Source organism: Megalobrama amblycephala, linkage group LG16 (genome assembly GCF_018812025.1).
Source record: "Megalobrama amblycephala isolate DHTTF-2021 linkage group LG16, ASM1881202v1, whole genome shotgun sequence".
In the NCBI taxonomy this organism is placed as follows: Eukaryota; Metazoa; Chordata; class Actinopteri; order Cypriniformes; family Xenocyprididae; genus Megalobrama; species Megalobrama amblycephala.
Window position 1 is genome coordinate 22965815 of NC_063059.1, and position 24073 is coordinate 22989887.

Here is a 24073-nt window from a genome sequence, read left to right on the forward strand (position 1 = left end):
ATTCTTAGGAAGTTCTGAAATATTTTCTTAAGAACTTGAAAGGGGGTATGAAAAACACCTCAAAGCCTGTCACTGCCTGTAGATTAGGCTACCGTAGATATCATAATAAGCGCGCAGACTATTTCTGTTGTGGTTGTTTGATGGGAGCGAATCACTCTGTCATGTTTTTAATGGACCATTAAAATCATTATTTCAAAAAAATTCTGTCTCAAGATGCAACGTTCTTTCCCATTCATTTGTACACTGTCTTTTTGCGCTCTCTCTAGAGTGAATGCGTCCTGTATCTGTGTGTGCTGTCTCGCTAGTTCTAGCTTACGGAGCCCCACACATGACATGCAGGAAAAAAAATATCATGTTAATGATTTACTAATTCTTTCCCCCGATTTGCTAAATCGTGCACACTGTTTATAAATCGAGGAAATGAATTAGTAACGTCTTGTGCCGCTCTCTCCGTACAAGCTTGAGTGAGATCATCATATAGGGTAAACGTACCTATAAGCTCACCAAAATCTACATTGAGACATTTTTATTGAACAGGATATTGGTTTCAGAACAAGAAGTTATGTTAAAATACAATTTTATTTTAAATGACAAAAGCATTTCAATTAAGATATACATCATTAAATGCAAAAAGTCTGGCTGTGCTTAATGGGTAAATTTTTGTACCCTTTAAGCACACCCCTGTTCCCAATAAGCTCACAACATGTTTTATTAAAAATTCTTGTTTATTTTAAACAACCTTCTTAAAGAATGGAAAAGTGTTTTATTTGAAGATACAGAGTCACAAAACCAAACACTGAGTCACAAAAACAAACTGAACACTAAAATTAAGCTACGAGGCATTCAATTTGATCAGTTATATGTTCTAATTTGTGACTGGTGTTTTGTTTTGCTCTATCCTCTGCGCTTCCGCGTTCGCCATGCGTCAAGTCAGAGTTCACTCTTTCGCCGTAAATGTATGTTTATGGACGTCTGTCGGAAGCTAGTTATTTTAGTTTTTAAAGTTTTAAATATGTATATTTTTCTTACCCAAATGCATCGCTTCGCTTCAGAAGGCCTTTATTAACCCCCTGGAGCCGTGTGGATATCTTTTATGATGGATGGTTGCACTTTTTTGGGATTCAAAATCTCACCCTGTATTTACTGTAAAGCTTGGAAGAGCCAGGACATTATTTAATATAACTCTGATTGTATTCAGGATAGCTTGATGGTGAGTAAATCATAGGGTAATTTTTATTTTTGGGTGAACTAACCCTTTAAGTCTGTAAAAATAAGTTATTAATCATTTTATAAAGATTAACTTAAAGTGACAACCATCAGTTAATATTTAAAGTCTGTTTATGAAGTATTTACATAGACGTTTAATGTGGATGAGCTTAAAGGGAGCACACTGAGCTTAATTAGAGCAGCAACAATTTTTAATGAATAAATACTACATTAAATTTAAAGGAAAAGATTTTTCAAAATAAATAATTTAGTTAATGTATGAAGTTCATTCATATTTTAATATGAACAATTATTATTGACAATATCTATGAAATTATACTTTTTTTTATTGATGTCACACTGAAGCTGTATGATTTTCATAGTAGTGCACCCTTTAAGCTCACCTTACAATAATATGAAGTCTTAAAAAATTGCAGAAGTTTAAAACCACAGACCATCAATAAACTGTAATTTTATAATATTATGGATTCAAAAGTAAAGGCAAGGCAATTTTATTTGTATAGCACATTTCATACACAATGGTAATTCAAAGTGCTTTACATAAAAAAGAATAATAAAAATAGAGCTTAAGGAATAGAAATAACAGTAAAAACAGAGAATTTTGCTATCTGGATGGAAGAGCTAGGAAGTCTTAGGGAGTTTGTTGTTGTTGTTGTTGTTGTTGTTGTCCATCAGAGTGGATCTAAACGGATCTATCCATCAGAGCGGATCAAGCTCTGTACAAGCCATTAATGCCTGTAAAGTAATATATTAGTGTAGCAAACAATCTTATACAGCTAGGAATCTAACTATGTTCTGTAGCATCTGCGCTATGTTGCTAAAACTATCTTTTGGATCTAACTGTAATTATTTTCCACATGCAGGTTCCAGGTTATAATATGCAAAAGTCTAAACATTAATCTATTAATTTTGCAGTAAGTAGTTATAACAACCCCCAGAAAAGCCTTAACCACCTTAAACATTTAAGAGGCTCCTCTTTTGGTGAAAGTTTTCAGACAGCTTTCAAAATGGTCACCAGACAGTGTGAACACATGGATACCCATATCTCAGTGTGCAATGGTCTGATTCTCTTGAAATTACAGGAGGTATGAAGTAACAAACACATCAGTTAGTTAAGACATTAAGTAGGATAATACACTATTTTTTCTTTTTATAATCTGAGCTTAATGGGTACTTGAGCTTAATAGGTACATTTACCCTACAGGTACACGCAAATGATCAATAGTGTAATTTCAGACTTTAGAGTGCTCGTCCACATTCAGGGTACAAGTAATATGTATTATGTTTAGCTAGCTAGTGTTATGTTGTATGCTTAATATTTGAAACGACCCAATAAATTAATTGAGCATCTATTTAAGACAGGTTGGAGGTTCTCCTTTAAGAAACTTTAAGAAGTTATTTACGATGATTTTTAAGAACATTCTTTTCGGGAATATGAATACTTCTTAAATTTGATCTTGAGAACAATCTTAAGAAAAAAGATAAGAACATTCTTAAGAAAAGTTTTTGAGAATACAATATATTCTTATCTTTTATCTTAAGTTTGAAAATAAGAAGAAATTAGCAGTTAAGAAGAATTTTATTCTTAAGAATGTTTCGTGAATCTGGCACCAGGTTTATAACACTGACACCATCCTCCATTCTAATAAAACCTGTAGCCTGTCCATTGCTTTGTTTGTTTGAACATCCTGTCCTGCCTGACAACAGCAACACTGGCTCAACCAATAGAATGCAGCAATCTCCACCCACTTTTTTTAGCAGCCACGGTTCCAGAAGTACTTTTTCATAAATTTTTCCCATAGAGGAAAAAAAGTCTTTAAAGTGCCCCTATTTTTAAGGTTCCTAATATTGTTTTGGGAGTCTCCTACAACAGATTTACATGCATGGAAGGTCAAAAAACACTTTTCGTTTTCTCATAATATACATTTAATTTCACCTCAGTTCTCAATGTTTTGTAAAACATTCGTTTGAAGCAGGTCAAAGAATCAGTCTCTCTAAACCCCTCCTTTCCATGAGCCTACACTGCTCTGATTGGTCAGATGGCCCAATCCTTTGTGATTGGTCTACTGCGCACCCATTGCCATAACTGAATGGCAGCTATCAATTCGCAAGACATTGTATACAATGTATGGACAGAAAAGATAGCATTGATTTTACCATATCAATTCGAGCCCGAGTCCGACAATGGAACGTCTGATGTAGTCGATCAACCGCAAACTGATTCGGAATCACGATTGGAGTAGGACGTTCTCTATGGAAAGTGTCACTTTAGTTTGCGTTATTTAAAAGACGTGATAGCAGTGTTACTGTTATACTTTATGTAGGTGCACCTGTGAGAACTGTATCAGAATGCCAAGCAAAACTGAAAACCTCTAACATAGGATAAACATTTAGGCCAGATGTGTGCACAAACTTTTTCATCTTAAAGCTGTCCGTAACTTTTTTTGTGTTCAAAATTTGCAAAAAAATTATATAATGAGAATGTACAACATGAATCCATTTTTCAAACTGCATTTTTGTCTTACCCTGAATCATTATGGTACACTTATAATAAGTGTTTATATTTGGACTATTTCAGACCGAACTGGTAGGACCCGCCGCAGAATTGTACACAGGGTGAAACAAGACTTCGCAATGAGGTGGTGTGTGAGTGAGTCTTAAATAGTCCAGATAATGTGCTGTAATTCAGCTGTATGTGGCAATTGATAATTGGTGTGGAATGTGTGCATGTGACTGGCAAGGAGGATTATGGGAATTGGAGTCCAGGAACTAACAGGAATTGTGACAGGGAGTGCTTAGGGAACCTTTTCAAAAACCATTTCACAGATGTAGAATGCCAGTCACTTCCTGTTTCAATATGCGCCACTGTAATATGACAAAGTGAAAGTGACATGTAAAAGCCAAGTATGGTAACCTATACTCGGAATTTCTTCTCTGCATTTAACCCTGGGTTAGTGCACACACATTAGAAGTAGTGAGTCGTGAACACACACACCCAGAGCTGTGGCTCCTGGGGAGCGACTGGGGGGTAGATGCCTTGCTCAAGGACACCTCAGTCATTTCCTGCCAGTATTGAGAATTGAACCGTAACCTTCGGGTTACCAGTCTGACTCTCTAACCATTAGGCCACAACTGCCCTAAGAAGTGAGACACATCCAGTGACAGTTCCTTGTGTATCTCACTGTGATGTACTCCCTGTGTCCTTTTCAACCCCTGCATTCAGCAGCTGTTGATGGCATCTCAATTATACACATCTCTTATTGCTTTTTAATACAGCCTGTCCTTGGTTATCATACTTATTCTAGGCACATTGCAGTACTGCGGAGCAATTCATCTAAAGAGGAGGAGGTGGGTCAAGTGCCTTCCGCTGTCAGGTATGATTTATGTAAAATCCTGTTTAATATGAACGAAGTGCTCTGGAGGAGTCAGTCTCATGCTGTCCTTAGACCCTCACTGTGCAGAGACGTCCACTGAATGGGCCTTGATATCAGGGCCCAATGTGATCTCTGCCATTTTACCATGTGTTTTGTTATTAAGGGCTCAGGGCTCTCCAGGTGGCTGTTAACGTTGAAAAAAAGCCACAGCCACTTTACCTGAATGATGCAAAATTATGGTGGCTTTGACTTGTGTATAGTAATGTGATGTGATAATGAAAGACAAGAGGAATGCAAAAACACACTAATAACCATGCGCATTTGCAAGTTAATAACAATAATTAAACTCATGGCAATTCATATTTATTTAACATTTGGTGGATAATTCATATGAATTAATACAATCTCATTCTGACATTTTTGTATTGGCCTCTTACGCCCACTGACTGTTGGTTATGTTTAGGGATTTTTGTATGTTTCACATCAAAACGAAATTCCTGTGAGAATGACTTGTCTAACAATTTCCCTCCTGAATTTTTTTTTAAATGAGCTAGGTGGTCAGTGTTGTGGTTTCTACTTTATGTGAAAAAATCACTTCTTAAAGATCTTTGATTCGAGAAGTTTTATTTTATTGTACGATAAAAGAGACAGCCTCTCCAGGAGACCGCTGCTGAATTTCTGCTCGGGTCTCATTATATATTCAGGCAAACGCCCTTATACATTCTATAGATATTCTTGGATAGGTCCTTTTACAGTCTTCAGCTTGAAATAGGATTTTCCATTTGTTGTAAACAGATTCTTTAAGATTCAAATTTCTCGTGTTCAGCACATGTACATGCTGTCATGTTTTCTGTACACACATGTACAGGCCTAACACACATATGATTTTAATATACTCAATTTTACTCAATTTTACCACAACAAAATCTTCTACATTTCCCCCCTCTGAGGCTTAAAAAGCCTCACTTCAATATTCTTTTCCCAGAGGGTAGTCTCAAAATCCAGCATTCTTAGTTATGCTACCTAGTGACTAAATTAAGTCATCCAGTCCTGTTACCAATAACTGAATCATGCTACCATCCTCTGAAGAAGCCATAGAACAAACATCTCTCCCCAGTTTTGTCCTTTTTTCTCTTTCAGATGTTCTTTGTTTTTTGCTTTCTGAAAAGAGTAAAATATTCCTAGACTTCCTAACCTTTACTTTTAAAACAATTCTATGTAATAAATGTGAGCATGTAATTTGTTCAGCCTTGCTTGTGGTTGTTACAGTCATATATGAAATTTCAATCAACACTTCATGTATTAAACTATTAAAAATTCTTGAAAGGTGACATCTTCTTCACTTTGCATCCATTTTCTCTGGAAGACCCTCAGTGGTCCCCTGGAACAACTGGATACAAGGTGTCTACCTCTTGTTTACTGTAAACATATAGCTTTATGTATGACAGTTAGTTTCTTCATGTAAGATCTTAATTCCATTTGTAATTTTTTAAACGAGAATCTTCATTCGAACCTCTGCCACACAAGACAGGCATGGGTCGACCGTAAGCATTTCATGCGGTGTTAGATGTGTATTCTATCATGCGATAACTCATTAGTGCCATTGGCAAGGCATCACCCCAATTGAGTTTAGTACTTTCACATATTTTATTAAATTTAGCCTTGATGGTACCATTAATTTGTTCTTCAATTCTTTGTAATTGTGGCCTATTGATATTGATATTCCATTCTTTTTATTGTTTTTGGTACAAACTTCGCATATGGACAAAAAATTGTTTACCGTTGCATATAAATATGCAGACCAATATTTCTACTGTTTAATTTCCTTAGACTATCACTTCCCCCCTTGCGCAATGGTGAACACCATGCGCATCTAGAATTAAAATATTTAAAAATGCAATTGGTGCAACAATTTGTCCTTCATGGGACCATCAATTATCTTATGCATCTTTATTTTTGGCCTCTCTTTGATGCTACATAGAGAGTTTGTAAGGGCTGACTTGTTTTTGAAATAATTTCATCTACATGAGGTTTTAGTTCTAGTTCCTTTTTATGAACTCATCACATGAGGACTGCTAATCGTTTTGGTAGCATTATATCAGACATTAATTTACCTATTTTTTCAGCATACTGACTGAGGGTACCATCACTCGCTTTTTGGCACCTTTCTTTTTCCCTACTGCTTCAAGTGAATGGTATACAGCATGAGCTTATGCTATTGTAAAAATATTTCCTATTTATCCCTTTGCTAAGTAACACACAGTTGTTAGAGATTTTAGAGGCTGTGCACAATGTTAGGATATTACAGTCAGAAAATTATTCTTGTGTCTTCTTACCTCTAAATATCCTGTATGTATCCTGTAATATCCTCTATCTTCTATTCATTTTTTTTTTAAAACTATTTTAACAATAAATAACCTTTGTTTTTCTGAGATTGGAGTATATTTAAAATCTGGTCATAATCTACTAAATGGCAGTAAATTATACACACAATATTGTGGTTCACCTTTAAAATTTAAAAGAATCCATTCAACTGATTTACCTGTATTACATCCTTAAAAAGTAACATATTAGTATGTTCCCATTAAAACTCCTTAGAATTGCACTGCTGCCACCTGTGAATGAGACCTTAAATATTTCTGTCAGTGACAAATCATCTGCTCGCCATTGGCCCTGTTTGGGGCTCTCTACTTTTATTACCAACCAATTACACAATATGGATTTTTATCCTATAATTTGCATTTTATAATTTCTGAATTTGTTTTGATTTCTATTTTCACTACATAATTTCTTAAACATTTGTTAAACACTCAACCCACTTTGATTGAGTTTAAACAATATTTTATACTTCTGATGAAAACTCAGCTCCTTCATGATATGCTGAAAAGAAAGTTAGATGTAAGGTGAACAGAGCAAGCTTGCTTGATTTGCTTTCCAATGTTATACGCTGCGCAAGTGTGGCATTGCTTTTTCTTTTCTGCTCTATTTTTGCCACAACAATTATCCAGATACTGACCAGGATACTTGACCCAATTCATCCATGGTCTTATTGTCTTTTTACTGGGCATAATTTGCCCTGTGGGCCCACATATTACAAATTATACACAGCTGTTTTGGCAAAATAATTGATTTGCCTCATTGTCTCTTCAGACACCTTCTCTCACTCATTCATACCATCATTCACAATCTTGCACACCCCCCAATGGCCATCATTCATCTTTTTATTTCTGCCACAGCAGATCATGATCTAAATGGGGAACATATACTTTTAGCAGTGGAATTCCAACATCTCTGTATTATTTTTTTTCTACAGACACTGAAGCATTCCCCCACTTTCTCTAATTACTTCTAATAACTCTTTTACAATGATTTGCCTAGGCATACTGCAATTGAGACAGCCAAATACAATTTCTCAAATGCATTTTATCATTTTCCTTATATACATTTTATCACAGTCTTTTTTGTTGTTGCTCATTAGCTATTTCAAGATTAGAGATCTCTGCATCTTCTTGGATCCATGGCCAATAACATTTCTATCTCATCTCTATCAGTGATGACAACAGTATGATTTCATAATAATGTTTGGAGTTCTTATTAATATTTTAATAAATTACTTGTAAACAAAATGGAATGACCAGTAAACTTTTTTTTTCCTCAAGACTAATTCAATTGTGCTTGTCCGTTAATTATAATTTTAATGTAACATTTATGTTTTTAATATAATAGCCCTCACTATATCAAATACAATCTTAGTTTAATTAATTTGTGAGTCAAGCACTCACTACTGTCTTTCAATGAAGTTCCTCTTTCTATTTTTACACAAGCTGGATTGGTTCCTACTATAAAAGCAGACAGAGAATGTTAATTTAGCAGAGAATATAAAGAACTGCTATAAGACCAGTGATTTCTCAAGATGAATCAAGTTAATATATAATACTTAACAAAATTTGGAATGGTCTCTAGTGATCATGTGAAGATGCCACACCTGTACCCATAAGGGAAGGGTTGTCAGAATTCCTTCGGTTCAGACCATCAATCTGTTGAACCTACTTGGCTGTTGGTCTATATGCATCTTCAGCCTATGATGTCACTCAAAGGTATGGTGTTTTGGCGTGGAATGTAGGCTCATATTCTCATGTTTCGCTGTTTCTTTCCTCTACTCATGTCTGGCTGTGGATTCTTCTTGCCACAGTTTTGCATCTCAGGACATTCTCTTTGTCCTCAGGAAAAGTCTCAAGTGAACATTTCACCTTTTCCTGAATTAAATCAGTCCTTCTCCATGTTGAAGTGTAGAATTGTCCATTCGGGAGGGGAGCTGAAAGCTTCTCACCCACATTTTTTCTTCTTTTCTCTGCAGTTGTGTCTTTGGGGCCCTTTGCCCTCTCTCCATTTGTTGTTTCCATTTATCACAGCACTGTCACTGAAATCATCTGTAATTTGAACACTCAGAGATCCGCATTAATCAAATTGAACTTTTGTAAATTCTAATTTAAATAATATCTGAGCAATCAGCTCTTTTTCTAAATTTACTAATTATTTTATATCAAAAATCTCACTGGTTCAAAACAGCAATTCCCTCATTCTGGGGTTTAGTGAAGCAAGTTCTTCTTCAGGAAAAAGCAAAGCTAATTCTTCTTTGCAATAGGCAAAAATCTATCAGTAATAATATATCTTTGATTATCTAAGTATACTAAAATTCAACAATTTTTCCTATTATAATTCAGACTTCAGTCTTTTTGTTTCTATATTCACATACAGGGATCAAAATAATCTAATATAGTGAATACAGTTTTCCTCAACCATCATCAAGGAATTCCTTTCATTTTAATCAACAGATCTCATTTACTAAGATAGCTGTAAAATGTCTATGACTATTACAATATTTCTTTTAACTTGGTCATCCAATCTTGTTCTCATTCAGCACAAGTTATTTAGTTAACACAAACCTAAATTTCAAATTTCATACTGTCCTCCTGGAATAACAAGATATAAATGTTCAACATCTGCAGATATATGACATATTATTTTAAGCACATACAAACTTTCTATTTATTCATTTAGTTATTCAGTTATTTATTTATTTATTAAATATACACATATTATTATTTTATTTATTTTTACTATACTATTCTTTTAAGTTAATATCTTGCAATTTTCTTTTCTTCCTGCAGTTCTCACAATTTCATATGCAAATTTCTTTATGAATTTTACTTTTAACCAATAAGTCTTTCTTTATTATTCTTTGTTTATTTATTTACTTTCTTGATGAAACTACACAAATTATTTATTTTATTACTAGTTTATTTAGCAATCCTAGTATCTTAACTACTTCTTTCTCACATTCACATTCTTTTATTTTTTTCTCCTGGACTGTAGCTAGAGTGTCAGCTTTCACAGTCCAGAGGAGAGGAGCTTATTTTTAGATTCTGAGACACACACACATACAGACGGAGGCCTCTGACACTCCAACTCTTCTCTTTCTGACTCAAACTCACATAATTACACATGTCTTACACAACAAAAACATTATCTATCCATTCAGTCCTTCATTGATAAACAATGAAGCGGTATCATAGATAATCCTAGCTAGCTAGACCATATCCTCTGGTCTTTCACAGAGTGATATAATAAACTTTAATCCGTTCACCCGAGCAGACCTTTCATCAAACTTATGTTTAATGAAAGCAGTAACCGTGAACATTTTTCCATCTGTGTGCATGCATTAACACAGATCCACTGATATCCTTATCAGTAATCCCCAGGCCTGACACACTACATGTAAGTATTCTAGATTATTTTTTCTTTTAGTTCTTTGAATTTGGAGAAGCTTTCAGTAACTCACCACACTGAGCATCTCTGATGACCAACACAAGTATAAATAAGCATAAAACTGCTCATCTGTGGCAACTTTTTTGTCCTGTTTCACACTAACCTGCTGAAATTGGCCAACACTAGTTTTCTGGTCTCTCGGCCTGGGGTGCGTTTCCTGAAGCCAACTATGGTCGCAACTTCCGTCGTTGCCAACACAATTCAACAGAACTTGCGATCATAGTTGGCTAACGATGCTTTTGGGAAACGCACTCCTGGCCAGGCTAGTCTAGTTTGTTGATTTGAGATGGGCTTTTGAACATATGAGGCTATGAGGCCAGCTGGCTGATTAGCATAGCCAGCTAAGCATCAGCTTAGCTCAGCTGGGAGACCAGTACAAACCAGCTAAGACCATAATTCCACCTAAGGCTGGTTTAAGCTGGCTTTTTTAGCAGGGTTTTTATGCTAGGCATGTTTCAGGGCTCCATTATGCCTTCAGTCTGTCATATGTGGATCTTAAGCATTAATATATTGAGACAGATGTTCTCCTGTGGCTCTCTGGTGAGTTAACAATTACCAAGAAAATGATGGATTGATTTACATGGCAAGTGAAACATATGAGGCCGTGCTTAGTGAAGACAAGAGGTCAATTCATTCTCACTCTCACTAGTTTATGGCTTGCAGACGAAATGGACTCTGTTGGATTAGACTTATCATGTTTTAGGATCATTTGCATGCTGGAGGAAGAGTATAAAGCGTAATTTACAGTGAGGAATGAGTGCGCGATCATCACTTTCTCGCTTACAAACGAGGTTGTTCCTGTGTGCACCGGCAGCACTTAAACCCTGTCAGCATTTGATTTCCCTCTGGCTAGTGTGCTTATGCTACAACCATTGTTGTTCTTACACCCATAAACTTCCTCTTTAGGCCCTCAGCGCTCATCTGTTTGAACCACAAGCCAACAATATGTCCAGCAGAATGGGGAATTGTGCATCTAGAAAGCTTGGATGGAAATTTATGGGGCAATTTGCCGGTTATTTGCTACAGCACAAAGGACTGGAGTTGATGGAGTTCTGTCGGTGGGGAGTTGATGGGGCCAGCTGTTCTTCCCAACCGCTGTCTATGCATGCTGAGGAACTGTGGTTTAAAGTGGCAGGCCTGAAGGCTGAGGATGATGCCCTGGTATAAGATCAATGGGCTGTAACATAAGAACCCACAGTTTCTCCTAGGGGTGGGTCACCATGGTTGATTAATAAGTCTGACAATCATCCAGTTGAGAAGTATTATACTTGTATAATACTAGTATTGTACTTGTATTAAAATATATAAATATATTTCTGTATAGGACCACTATAGTCAAAGATGATTGACATTTAGCATACAGTTTGGATTTGCGGTATGGTTCTGTTCTGGGCCAGAACTCCTTGCCCATCCATGCAGCCTAGCATGGATAAGGGTAGGGAGAGCAGCGATAACCCCCATAGGGTAAACAGAACATAACCAACTTAAATGTTTAGGAAATATCATTAATGTTCAATAATTTAATGTCCAAGATAATTCTCGAAATTAGTCTGATTCGAAAGGGAATCAGAAGGCCAAATCCTGACTGAATGAGAGGAGGAGCTGTGGATGGAGGAGGGTAATTAGCTCCTGAGCAGGGATGCTGTGATAGCATCGTATTCCTATAGGTAGATGTGGATCAGTCAGTTGATGCGAGCTTGACTGACTTGACCTGCCAGAACTAACGCTACGCTTGATTTTAAAAAAATCCTTATACTACCATTCAAAAGATTGGGATCAGTAAGATTTTCCTTTTTTTTTTTTTTTTTTTGAAAGAAATTAATACTTTTGGTAATACAAATAAATGAAGCCTGGGCGAGCATAAGAGAGTTCTTACTTCCCCCCAAAACCCCCAAAAATCTCTCAACCCCAAACTTTTGAACATAGTATATATTTTATATTTATGCAATAGAAAATTTTATTGCTTTTATTATTTTTTCGTATTATATAAGTATTTGTATCTTTTTTTTTAAAGAAATGTATTAGAAACTTATTTTATTATTTTATAGACACTACATTGGATGTTATCTTTATATTCACATCAAAGTGCAGTACATTTGATAAACATGTATGGATCCCAATGCTATGGTTGTGTCTCTAAGATAAGATGTGTCCTCACATCTTACCTATTCCCCTATCAGGCAACACACCAACTAGTTTTGTTTAAAAAATTCAGCATCATTCCCCCAGGAGACTTAGTTGTTTCTGTTTCCATCTGATGTCCTCAAACCTCACGTCTCACCTTACTTGTGAAACCACGTTGCAGCCTGAAGGCATCTGAACCCTAACCTCGATGCCAGCCCTCTGGCTACTGTGTGTCTGCACAACATGCTTTGGCATCTTCAATCTGAGCCATCTTCCTACAAGAGAAACAAAACACTGAAGACCGGCGAAGTTCAGTTCTAGTCCTTCATTCTTTCCTGCAGCAAGAGGAGAACTATAACCCTGCATAATCGCCATGCACTAGCCATGAACTCTAGCTGAGCTCCGAACGTAAGCCCGCATTCAACAAAGCGGAGACACAACAGCGCAGTTAGCCGGGATCAGTTCTGCTCTGCTTTCTGTCTCTTTCATGCATTCAGCCAGACCAGCCATGTAGAAATCTGCTCTGTGTTTTTGGCCAAACACATAAAAATAGTATCACTTGAATTTACATTTTAAGTCTTAGGGGCAAATTCACAGTTGTGCCACTTTTGCATGAGGTACTTCAGCACACAAAATATGAATCAATAGCCTGCGCTATTGAAGATCTGTGGTATGAGGCTAGTAGAGTTTTACTCAAGGCAGTTTAGGATATTTCTTAAGCCCATTTGAATGATTTACATTCTCACCAACAGACCTTCTTTGTTTTATTCACATTTTCTGACTGTTTAAACATCCAATTTACATTCCAATTATCTTCCTTTGCTCTTTTTCCTCTGGTACCAAGCAACAAAGTCCCTCCTAATCACACGTTTTCACCTTTGTGGCCTCTGAATAAATTTTCTTTCATGTTTTTTTTGTTTTTTTTTAATGAAGGAAGTATTTCCGTCCAAGCTGCACCTGTTGAATCTGATGTGGAATGACTGACAACTGCCTGGTCTGTTTCACATGTGCGTTCATTCTGCAGTTGGAGATGAACACCCTCATTTAAATTCAGTACAATCAGTTTTCATGAGCTTCAGCTGTGTTAAACCCACGGCTATATTCTGACAACTTACCCATTTTAAAAACCCATTTTTGGAATTTTTCAGTTGATATTGGATATACTTATCAGTTAGAATTATATTTATATATATTAATTTGATTATATTTTATTATACATTAGGGTTGGGCATTGACACAAATTTCTGCTTTTAAGTTACTTTTAGAGAAGTTTTTATTATAATAACGTTATAATAAATTTTAATGGCATGATTCTACATGATTATGTTTTTTGGACATTGAATGGCTTTTCTGAGGTAAATGTAACATAACGTGACATTGTTTACAAGCTGTTTTATTGACATCTTTCTTCGGTTGAAACACTGATTGAACGATTACACTGATTTTGGTAAGTTGTACTGTATCTTTCAACATACTTCTTATGTTCATTTGTGCTTATTTTATGTTGTAACTAGCAATAAAGCGGAATGATCTGTCGCACCACATTAAAGAGCACCAAATTGGTATTTAATGTTCGAATTCCATAATAAAATTGACAGAATTTGAAAGCTGAAATGTTTCCTGTCAGAAGTAACAAAGCACAATGCTTATTGTGATTTATTATATCGGAGGCCCTACAAAGTTTTGTTCATTCATCAACTGAAAACAGCATAGACTGAAAGATTGATTCTTGGAATTTAAGAATCAATAACAGTTCTTCAAAATTACCCAGCCCTATTGTTCATGATAATTTACCATATTTTTACATTTAGATCATCTTTCCTGTCAACTAACACTCATTTAATATGTTAAATGTAATCTTTAGCAAATCTCATAATGAATATCCATTATTTCATACATTGTAATACCTAAATTCACATGTAGCATTTAAAATGATTCATTTTAGTTTTTAATGTTTTATTATTAAGATATTTAGACACAATTTTTGGCTTATTGATATCAAACAGTATTTTAACACAGGTGTATCCCTAATATATGCAGTAATATAAAGTCCAGCGTTTGAATATTCGCTGTGATGTCTGAGATACTTGGTTATTGATTTCTATATTAATTTTAGAAATGTTGAGCTGATCTACTCTTAACCTCTGATGAGCAATCATTAAAAGTTCAACATCACCTGCTTGAGTTACATGAAAGTCTCTGCCTGTGCTGCTAAGACATTTGCACAGCAGTAAAAACAACATAAAGAGTGCTGGAGAAAATCTCCTTAAATTTGAAGTAAAACAGCACTGGAGGAGTTATGGTGAAGAGGGATTGCAATCTACCACACTCCTCTACATTCCCTGAAGTGGGTGGCAGTTCTCTGAAGTGGCAGCAGGGTCTCAGAGGAGCAGGAGGTTTAACCCATTTTTGTTCTTCAGCTACCGGTCGATTCAGGCAGCGCACGTGTTTGTCTGTATTCATAGCTATTCAAAAGTTTTAATGGCATTGTGTTTTGCTGCCACTGTAAATAAGGCCACCGTTTTTTTTTTGTTTTTGTTTTTTTGCACCACTGTGCACAGCTTGTGCCATGAGATTTCCCAGTTTTGATGGAGGATGGTGCTGCTCCTATTTGTGAAACCTGTAATACAGTCTTTCCTAGAAACTGACAGAAGTTGGAAAAAAGCTACAAGCTTGTTTTGGCACATTCCACCAAGAGGGAACCACAGAGGTGGGGCATTTATGTTTCTTTTTACTTAATGTTGGTGTGCGGCAGTCGGCTGATAAGTGGGTGCTTTCCATTTTGTTTTTTTGTATTTCAATTTATTTTGATTCAAAAATATATTAAAAGTTCCCACCTCCTCCTTCCCCACATAATATAAACAGTGTTACACATGGTTTACCCAAAAATATGAAGCAGCACAACTGTTTTCAACATTGATAATAAAAAGAAATGTTTCTTGAGCACCTGTCATGTCTAGATTTGGGTTTTGTTCATGTTCTTGTTTTCATGTTCATGTTTATGATTTCATGTCTTTTATTTTGTCATTTTGATCATGCAGTTTGTGTCATGCTTCCCTTGCTCCTCATATGCTCCCTTAGTCAATGTGCTGATTGGTTGTTTATGGTCATATGGTTCCTCAGTTCTGTTCTGTCATTGGTTCCCTTGTTCCTTGTGTCTCTTGCCCATTGGCTGCTGTTGTCATGCGTTCCCCAAGTTCATGTAATTAAAGGTGCGTTCACGCGGCCTCGAAATTCCTGTAGTTACGAGATTCTAGCTTGTAAAAAGCGTTCACGTCCTCGTAGAGCTCGTAATTACAGCTTGCAACCTGTGAGTTTTCTGAAAGCTCATATGTACCACGTGGCCACTGTACCACCTGACCGCTGTAGATTCATTTAGGCGTTGATAGTGGTGCCATGGAAATGCATAATTCCCAGTCCAAGGACCAAAGGACGTGCTCAGAATATAACGTCACGTTTTGTCATTTCAAGATTCCGGTAAATACGAGGTGGCGTGAACGCAGCATAAGCCCTCATGTTACCATTGTTCTCTTGTCTAGCTTTGTTAGTATAACCTGCTGTTTGGTGAGTGTTAGTAACAGCGGACTACTGTTACAGGACCAAATCAGCAAATAATGTTAATGTAAATTGTAATAATATTCCACAATGTTACGTCAATAAATATTACAATATTTACAATATTACACAATAAAACGTCCTCCTCATTATAAACAAAGCCATGGTTTGTTTTAATGGCATCCTGGATTATATGTTTGTTTGGAGCATTTTGTTTTGAGCACAGTGTATTGGAGAGGTTGCAAAGAAACTTTTGTTAAAAGATGAACCAGCCAGCTGTGTAGCAGCTGCTTCACAAACTGTAAGTATATGATTTCATAATGCTTTGTCTTTATATGGTGGTTTTATATGAATAATGTTTTCAAAACACTTATTTGTGTGCAATAGTGAGTGGCCATTGATACGGTTTCACTGGAAGTTAGCCAGTCATAAAAGTGGCCATTTACTGTCAAGCCCTAAAGGAGCTGCCCCTTTAAAACAGATAATTTCAGACGGAGGGTCAGAATGAATGTTGTTTTTCCGCATATATACACATACATACATACATACATATATGACCCCATGATCCCTTTAAAAAACACCAGCATGTACTGCGTTCATGGAATGAACCTATTATCAAATGCTACTCTGAAGTACTGTTTAGCCATTCAATTACTGTAGAAATAATTGTAGACAGTGAGAGTTGGGCAAATATTTCTTTCAAACTGTATTTACAAGAACAGCAAGTAACTAACAACAGCTGAGTTGGTAGATAATTAAACTAATATGAGTGCAGTGGTATTAAATTTGAGTCACCGTGAAGACAGTTTAAAGTGTTTATCTGGGATGTCTATATTTGATTTATTTTCTTACACAGTGAAAAATTGCACTTGTAAGTACCTTTAATATACAAACTGAGGCTTACTCTGCGTACCTGACCTCATTACTGCTTATGGCAGGTTTAATTGTAGTTCTTTCATGGCTTGTACAGTATACAGCTGTATAAGATCAAGGCCTGTAATGACTTTCATATTAACAATATGAAATGGCAATAACCTAAGTTCAAAATGATATCATAATTACGGTTACTATTGAAATTAATAGTATTTCAGTGGTATAATATATCATTCCTCTTTACTGTTTTGGTTTCAGAGCTCTGCACTTGCTTTAACTCTTGAACGTTTCACCCCTATCAAAAGCTTGCATATGTGAGGATTGGGACTCATTTTTGGATTACCAGGAAAGAAACAACCAAGAACACAAAACTCAGCATATTTAATCTCCATGCTCATTTCCTGTATAGTATTGCAGCTTAATTAGTATGCCACGTCGTCGGCTTACAGAACTCCAGCAACAATACCTGTGAAATTCAATTTCCCTGCAGCTGGGTCTCTGGCTCATTTTAGCATCCTGTCATTCTGGCCAGCGCACTCTTCACTCTGATGCCTTTGTTCAGGGAATTTATTGTAATGACCATATCATATTGAAGTTAACACAGTTTTCTCCATGTTCATTTGTACAGACAGCCGTCATCTGAAGGGTGAATGTAAGTGCTTATGAGATGCGCTCCTCTACAGTTAGCGTGACCTCATTAGACCCTGCTGGTAGATTCCTGTAATTACACTTTCCACCACCATGTTTACTCATTTGGACAGAGAAAAACTTGTCCCCCCACTCAGCCTGGTTGCCTTTGACTTGCTTAGTTGGGGACACTTAATATTCAACAATATTGTTAACTTGACCATCCATCCATCCATCCATCCATCCATCCATTCATCACCTCTTGTAATTCTATTATAGGTTGGGAACCATTGATGGTTCAGATTTTTCTCTGGAAGGTCTTCAATAAGTTTTGAGACATGGGGGAGGAGAGCATTTCAATGCTGAGTCATTTCTATGTCTGGTATTTCCATAAAGTGTGATCTGAATAACCACACAGTGAGTGAGTTTCATGCTGCAGTGATGATGGCTACACTTGGCACAGCACTTTGCAGAGAACACACTTTTACCCCTTCCACCTGCCTTAATCACTACAGTCACAATGATTGCTTTCGAACAGGTCTCAATGATGAATGAGCGGTTTTGTTTTGCTTGTTTGTGCAGCTTGGAGTTTGATGGCACTAGTTTTGTTTACTGCTTCAAGTAGTACGAGTGCCACCTTAAATCACAAACAATCCCATAATGCAATGGAAATGCATTACTATACTGTTTTGCAGTTTTTCTAAGTGTAACAAGAGCCTTTTTATACTAAAGTATTGCTGTTAAGTTGGCCAATTTATGGCCGTTCTGCAACATTTACCTCTTTATTCACAGGCCTTTCTGATGAGCTGCATTTATTTGCACAGTGCAGTGGTAAAAAAATCATACTTATTATTTTTTGTCTTGTTTTACAGTACAAATATCTAAACACCCTTAAAACAAGACACATCTGCTTGAGAAGCAAAATTGCATACAACAATTTAATTGTTTTCAAAGAATAAATCTTGAATTGTTTATTTTTCTTACCCTATTGCCATTTTTTTTCACATTTAAGCATAAACCTAGAACGCAAACTAAAAGCAAACTAGACTGTGCTTAAAACAGAGAGAGAGAGAACAAAGTGCAAATGGAGTAAGAAAAACAAACCTAATTCAAGATATATTCTCTCGTACACAATTTACCTTGTGTTAAAGGATGTTTAGATATTTATACAGGACAAAGCTAAGTTACCAAGTGAAGTATAAATGTCGTACAAAAACCTTAACTTCTCAGACTGCAAACACACACACATACGCACGCACACATACGCATACACACACAGGTTTGTTTTGCTATCAAAGTGAGGACATTCCATAGGCGTAATGGTTTTTATACTGTACAAACGGTACATTCTATCCCCCTACACTACCCCTACCCCTAAACCTATCCATCACAGAAAACATTCTGCATTTTAACATTTTTTAATAAAACATTGCTTAGTATGTTTTTAAAGCTATTTTAATATGAGAACTCATGAAATGTTTGCGTCGTAATACCAGTGTAATACCCATGTCATTATACAAATTTGTGTCCTCGTGAATCACAAAAACGCACGCACACGCACGCACACACACACACACACACACACACACATTTGTTTACAGTCTGAGAAGTTACATTTGTAAAGATGTATTCCTCCCCCTCTGTTTCTTCCTCTCTCTCCAGTCTAAACTATCCTCCTTCTTTCCAGACCTCCATTTATCACATTCTTGATAATACAGGGGCTTCTGGGAAAGCTGCATTTACCCCGCTGATATAAATCAGCTTTGGGGCATTAATTCACAATCAGCATATGTTAGTGCACTTTAGAGGAATTAAAGCAATGGAGAAAACACATAGAGGGTCTATCCTATAAACACTGTTTCCTGAAAAATATATCCATAAATATAGTAGGATGCCACCATTGCCTACTAGGAAATCACTTAATTGACATATTAAAGGACATTAAAGGTGATATATTTGTTTAAGGGGGAAAGCTCACAGGCCTCATATTTGCTGTAATAACTTGTGTGTAATACTTATCTCTGTCTCCAGTGCATTTATCCAGTGTTTTTATGCTTTAGTGTTTGAACTACACTGTAAAAAATCTTTTTCTAAGTTGTAAATAAAACGGTTTATTGGAGTATGTTTTACAAGAAAGTACTATTTCAGTCTTTCTACTTCAAAATTTGACGTTTAAAGGGTTAGTTCACCCAAAAATGAAAATTTGTCATTAATTACTCACCCTCATGTCGTTCCACACCTGTAAGACTTTTTTTCATCTTTGCAACACAAATGAAGATCTTTTTGATGAAGTCTGAGCACTTTCTGTCCCTCCATAGACAGCTACGCAACTACCACATTGACACTTCAAAAAGTTCATAAAGTGATTGTAAAACTAATCCATATGAATTGAGCGGTTTAGTCCGAATTTTCTGCTTTATATGATAAACAGATTAATTTTTATCTTTATTCACATAAATATTCATCAACTCACACATCAGATATGGTAAACAGAAGCTCAAGCATGTTTGCTTGACATGCAAAAAACTCAATGAGGATCATTCTCATGTGTTCAGCAGCACATTTGAATTTCCGTAAGAGGTTTGTTCTCACGCATCGAGCTCGTTCGGTTGAGCTTCTGTTTATGATCGCTGATCAATGTTTATATGAGAATAAAAGCCTAAATTAAATCTATTCATCATATAAACTGATCGTGTCTCTTCAGAAAATTTGGACCAAACCGCTCAATTCATATGTTTTAGTTTTACAATCTCTTTATGAACTTTTTGAAGCATCAAAGTGGTAGTTGAATAGCTGTCTATAGAAGAACAGAAAGTGCTCAGATTTGATCAAAATATCTTTATTTGTGTTCCGAAGAAGATGAACGAAAGTTTTCTGTGTTTTGTTTTGTTTGAAAGTTTTGTGGTTTGGAATGACATGAGGGTGAGTAATTAATGACAGAATTTTCAGTTTTGGGTGAACTAACCTTTTAATTCAATGTTTAATTTAATTTGACTTTTCTTTGTAATTATTTGTGAAACTTCTTAGCATTTTCTGAGTGAAATTTGTTTCTATGCCAAATTTTTTCAGTGTACTGTTTTAAGTAAGAAAAAATGTATTGAGATATTGCTTTAATTTAAATGTGCAGTATAATTGTCTTGATTGGCATACATTTTCTATTAGCTTAGTTGTTTATTTAATGTAACTCACCTTTGAGTTTCACCCTTTCAGGGCAGGACACTCACTAGAGAGGGTCGAGTGGGTCGCCGGGGCTGCTTCTGTCTGTTACCAGATATTAATGTGTGCAATTTGGATGTGTACATCACAGGAGAGCAGCAGGCAGAGAAAAGTTGCTTTTATGGCCCAGGCTTTGCTCAGCACAAGCAAACACCCCCAGGATTTCTGGGCATGGCACATAATTGCAGCATTAAGAGCCGGTCAGGTCCGGTTGGCTCATTAGGCCTGCTGTAGAGACAGCCGTAGGGGCCTTCGGGAGGCAGGATGGCGCGTAGCATCAGCATGGAAGCCAGGGGGGTTGGGCAGCGGGAACAGGTGGATGGTGCAACGCAAAGAGGCCTCTTTCATTCTGCTGAACCCTACCAGAGGAGCGGGTAGCTCATCTCTGCAGTTTCTCATTAGTTAGCTATGAAGGCAATGCTAACTCAGCCCAATGTCATCCGCCAACTCACCACTGCCACAGATCCTTTGCTGAATGATCAACCGCATTCATGTATGTATGGTGAAGCGAGAACCACTGAAACAAACTTCGCCCTGTGGATTGTGGGATATTGTGCTGTGAAACATGCCGTAGCCGTTATGTGGAAACTTTGCGCATTGGAATGTATATTAATGGATATATATATATATATATATATATATATATATATATATATATATATATATATATATGAAGAAACTAATAAAACTAATAAAAATGGCAAAAGTACATAACGTAATTACTAACAATTAAACTAAAATTAACATAAAAATTAAAAATATAAAAATAAAAGTTAATTCAAAATGTATTTTTAATAAAAAAAGTGTGGAATTAAAAAAGTGTCTGTATATATATATATATATATATATATATATATATATATATATATATACCATTTTTCTTGTTTAACATGCTCATTTTTTCATCATTTGCTATATCAAGCAACCATCATATTGAAGGGTGATTCTCTCAAAACTGTATTTTCTGCAAGCTTTTTTAAAGGTAAATCCAAAAAAGAACACTTGGAGAAAGAAAACCAAGCCAAATGATATTAGGAGTCCATATAATTCATAAATGTATGCACACCAAAGCACCCATGAAAAAAATCATTACAGAAATTTTTTTTTTCAGAATTCACATTATATAGTATGTGTACATTGTAGCATCAAAGTGCTTGTTTACATTTTAGTCAAGTTAATATACACACACATATATATAGTCAGTTGTTTGTTTATATTCTCTGACAAGTCTAAAAGAGCACTATCTCTATAGTGCTCTGTTTTAAAACATTGCTGGACTAATAGTCCCACCCTGAATTCAGATTTGACAAATACTCCTACTCCTGCAGTTTACTTCCTACAAAGTATCAGTCCTGTCTATCATCTTCCAGAAAACCTTAATTATCTGTTTTAGGAGTGTTTGATTAGAGCTGATACTAAAGTAAGCAGGAGGGTGGACCTCTAGGAGCAGGATTGAGGACCCCTGCCGCCCCTGCAACTGATCGCAGTGCTGTTTGTGAGCTTGCGAACATCACATAAGCAAATTCCACCAGGCCTGGTCATGTGGAAGTAAATAAAACTTTTAATGAGCCTATCACTGTAGAAACACTAATGTGTGCTTATAAAAACAAAAAAGGCTTTTTCTTATGACATTTTTTTAGACATTTTGCTAGACAGTGTTATGTATCGGTTTTGTGTTTATAGCTTGTTAACATCAATCTCAGCTCCTAAATGAAAACTAGAAAGAGATGTTTATACATTGTGCTCGCTTTGGTATATCTTCATTTTTTTTTTCTTTAGTCTGAAACGCTGTCATTCTCTCATATATGTGGCAGCTTGCTGAGGATCCCACTGGTGTTTTTCTATTCATTTGGCCCACAGATCAAAACACAACACCAATCAATGGACAACTGTAGGTGTGGATGCTGGAATTCATTATGGATATTTTAAAAGTATTCTCTCTGCTCATTATAAAATTGACCTGTTGTTTCTTCTGAATCTTATTATGCTGAAACTTACAATGGCACACTCTTTCTGAAAAGAAAAAAAGAATATTTTGATTTGGTTAATTTAGACCTGAACTTCAAATGAAGTTTTAAAACTTTCTTTGTCTTAAAGGCCATTATGCAAGTAGTTTGTGCACTATAAAAGTAATTGGATTAATTAGGATCATATATATCATAAGTGTTAATTTTTTCCTTTTTTTCTTCTATTTCTTCCTCATTAGTGATTTTATTTTATATTTGTGTGTACATGTGTATATATATATGAGTGTGGGCTTATTACGCAAACAATAGGCTTTGACTAACAACTATCTTGTGCTTTGCTATGAAGAGTTCAGAATAGATTTACTGTAAGCTACATTCAAATACATTAGCAATTACAGTTGGACTGTATTTTTTTTATAATTACTGCATAAAGTACCTTTATAGTTGCTTTATAGTTGTTTGTGCACATGTATGATATGTTCAAGTCTTCCTGGGAAGTTTGTATTTACAAGTTGGGAGGGCGGAACTATGACATCATGTGCATTCAAATCATGATTGGTGCAAGATGGTAAGTTGAAGTAAGTTGAAGTGAGCAGTGCTTCAAAACAGCAGTGCGGATCACAGCACAAGCACTCAGGATAATTTGTGGTAATGATATTTCAGCACAATATCCTCTAGTAGTTTTATCTAAAGCCAAACGCGCTTCATTCAAGCCCTTTCAGCTCTGTGCGCATTATCTTTCTCCAGACTCGCGCCACATTAACAGTGCGTGTCCACTGACGCGGAGCAGAGCGAGCGTTGGAAATTCATTCCAATGGAAGTTGAGCTTAACACTCAAACAAAAAGCCCCGATGTCATCATCCATCGTGATGTTTCACTGTAGACATCATCTGATGCCAATTTGGTAGACGTCACCCAACCCTAATAACTATGAAATTTAGAACGTCTGACCTGCATTGAACTTGCATGATTCAGAAAGCAGTCATTAGAAAAATGGTGAGGACACGACAAAAGGTTGAGATTGGCTGAGAAATAGTGTTAAAAATACATTTTAAACAGTGTTTCCTAAATTTGTCCACCTTAGGAAGGCTGAGTTTTGATTCAGGGTAGAAAAAAAAAACAGCATTTCTTGGATTTGGAGCCAAACACTCCTAACACAACTTATTCAGGTCTCGCCCATTTTTTTTTTTTTTTTGCGTATGACTTAGGAGGGAATTATTTAAATGAGAAATACTGTGACGTGTACCTTCCCCATAAGACAGCTCATGACTACAATCAAGG

At 36.0% G+C, this 24073-nt stretch overlaps 1 protein-coding gene across 12 annotated transcripts in view; it reads left to right on the forward strand.

The window, feature by feature from the left end:
• grik4 (glutamate receptor, ionotropic, kainate 4) overlaps positions 1-24073 on the forward strand; it is a 388678-nt gene that overhangs the window by 166827 nt on the left and 197778 nt on the right. The gene's annotated exons all lie outside the window — the stretch shown is intronic.